Source organism: Lipotes vexillifer, unplaced genomic scaffold, assembly GCF_000442215.2.
Source record: "Lipotes vexillifer unplaced genomic scaffold, Lipotes_vexillifer_v1.1 scaffold308, whole genome shotgun sequence".
NCBI classification, from domain to species: Eukaryota; Metazoa; Chordata; class Mammalia; order Artiodactyla; family Lipotidae; genus Lipotes; species Lipotes vexillifer.
The window spans coordinates 2,014,751-2,017,712 of record NW_006792985.1 but is presented as its reverse complement, the minus strand read 5'-3'; the positions used below and the strand labels follow the sequence as shown (position 1 = coordinate 2,017,712).

Below are 2,962 nucleotides of genomic sequence, written 5' to 3'. Positions count from 1 at the left end.
AAAGAGTGTAAACTATCTCAGTAATTTTTTATATTGATTGTATGTGAAAGTGCAATTATTTTGGATACACTGGGTTAAATAAAATATATTACTAATTAATTTTACTGTTTCTTTTTTAAAAACGTGGCTACTAGAAAATTTAAAATGACAGTTGTGACTCACAGTATATTTCTGTTGGTTAGTGCTGCACTATACCTTCCCTCCCAAGTCCTCCCTCTGGGTTCTGAAGAATCCCTATTTTGAGATCGCCAAACTGCCTACACCCCCCACTTCACAGCGCACCTCCTCCATCTCCTTGATCTGATGGAAACCTGACTTGTCTCTGAGGACAGTGCTTTCCTTTTATTCCTTCCAGGGCCTGTGATTGAGGCTACTCATTTCCCCCGATTTGTACTTTGGAGCAAGGTGTAGAGAACCATTTAGCACTGCTTAGTGGTGACACTTCTAGACAATTACTTCTCACCTGTCATGTGAAATCTCATTTGAGCTTCATGGTGTCTGTCTTGTTGCTCCATCTGCCAGCCTCCTACTAATCATCCTTTCATGGTCATCAAAGATGTTAGCACCTGGCCCATCATCCTGATCGCCACTCCATGCCCTCCTGGAAGACCCATCCGGCGCACTGTCTCCCTGTAATTGTTGAAGTTTCACAGGCTTCTACTTCTGTCTAGTGCTCTTCTTTTTTTAATTTCATTTTTATTTTATATTGGCGTAAGTTGATTTACAATGGTTTAGTTTCAGGTGTACAGCAAAGTGATTCAGTAATACATACACCTATATCTATTCTTTTTCAGATTCTTCTCCCATATAGGTTATTACAGAGTATTGAATAGAGGTCCCTGTGCTCTACAGGAGGTCCTCGTTGATTATTTTATATATAGCTGTCTAGTGCTCTTCTTACTGTGTGTTTTCCTTAAATGTTCTCTTGTACTCTCAATGTCTTGTGGCTTTTCTTAGCATCCGTCAGCTGGTGATTTCCGTCCTTATATTCCAGCCAAGGCCTTTCCTTGCGAGCTTTACTCGTATATTTAATTGTTTTCAGAACATCCCCTGTATGTCCCTCTGGTACTTCAAGCTGAACTTTTCCCCAAAAAGCTGATTATCTCTCCCTGCACCCCGCCTTCAAATCTTTTGTCCCTCATATATTTCACATCTCAGAGGTGGCATCTTGCAAGTCTCCTCAGTTTTACCTTAAAAGTCATCTTACCAGGAGTATTTTGAACCAGCCTTAAGAGGTCATTAAACGCTCGCTTTTTTTTTCTTTTTAAAATTTAATGTGTGAAGCTGCTATGCTCATCCCATTCTTGAACTTGGCTCTCATGATTATTTTCCAAACTTGTGGGCTTTGGTTGGGCTGTGAGTAGAATTAGAAAGCATCGGGCTGAGAAACCACACCTAACTAGGAGTCATTTATTTTCACACTGGTCATTTGAGAAAGAGCCCCCAATTTTAGCAGTGCATACTCACACCATGAGAATTTACTTGTCTTCTGGAAAGTCTACCTTATCAAGTCTCTGATTGCTCTTTAAAAATGACAATAGTCAGATCCCTTTACTTTTTTTTTTTTTTTTTTTTAAAGTCTACCTTATCAAGTCTCTGATTGCTCTTTAAAAATGACAATAGTCAGATCCCTTTTCTTTTTTTTTTTTTTTTTTTGTCTTTTCATGTTTTTTTTTTTTTGGCCGCGCTGCGCAGCTTGTGGGATCTTAGTTCCCCAACCAGGGATCGAATCCGCAACCCCTGCAGTGGAAGCACAGAGTCTTAACCACTGGACCGCCAGGGAAGTCCCAGATCCCTTTACTTTTAAGTAATAAATAATTGACTTAATAAAACTTAGATTTGTTTGTTTTTTCTCTTTGAAAATCTAGGGCAAGGTTTAAAAACTAGCTGCCCTGAAGCCTTCTGTGGTTACAGATGTTTATTTAGCCCCCTGGTGCTGTCACATACACTGCCAGGTTTTAAAAATCAGAGAATTTTACAAAAACATCTGGACCTCAATGAAAATGGAGATCAGGTCATACTGGAGCAGGGTTCCTGCCTGGCACCAGCTGGCTGGAGCTGCATAGCCACCGTTCCCTGGAGGAGGACACGTGTGTGCTTATTTGTCCCGTGACTGTATTTTTCTTACACCCATTTCTTTAACATGTCTATTATTTATTTGCCTTCCTTGTCTGGCCCTTGAAAGCAGCTAAATTGGTCATCCCTAATCTAGAGCAATCAAGTTTTTTTTTTTTTTTTATCCTAAGTGCCTATCAGTAAAATACTTTGGTATCTCACAAATGTATATATTTATTTATAAATTATAATATGCGTACTACTATACTTACAGAAAATTTTATAAGGTTGAGATAAAGATGAAAGAGTTTCACGATAATATTCTCACTAAATGCTTAAATTTTAGTGAAAGCAATATGATTGAATATGCTTTATTATTTTTGAAAATCTTGATTCGACACTGTATTATGGCAACTCAGAGGTCTATTTCTAAATTAAGCATATATTTTTTAAGTTTAACGTCTTTATTGGAGTATAATTGCTTTACAATGGTGCGTTAGTTTCTGCTGTATAACAAAGTGAATCAGCTATATGTATACATATGTCCCCATATCTCCTCCCTCTTGCGTCTCCCTCCCACCCTCCCTATCCCACGCCTCTAGGTGGTCACAAAGCACTGAGCTGATCTCCCTGTGCTGTGCAGCTGCTTCTCACTAGCTAGCTATTTTACATTTGGTAGTGTATATATGTCCAAAATTAAGCATATTTTTGATACTTGGTTTTAATCACTGCCCCTAGAAGAAATGCCTTATTGCCATGCTTCCTAAGTTGTGATACTTATCCACCAATTTGGTAGCATTTTGTTGAAATTGGACTAGAATTTCCATCTTCTACGATGCGTTCAGTTTTTTTTAGCAAACTAATGAGAAGATGTTACATTTTTTTTTTTTTTTTTTTCCTTGCGTTA

At 38.2% G+C, this 2,962-nt stretch overlaps 1 protein-coding gene across 1 annotated transcript in view; it reads left to right on the top strand.

Moving 5' to 3' along the window:
- EXTL3 (exostosin like glycosyltransferase 3) overlaps positions 1-2,962 on the top strand; it is a 43,915-nt gene that overhangs the window by 25,960 nt on the left and 14,993 nt on the right. The gene's annotated exons all lie outside the window — the stretch shown is intronic.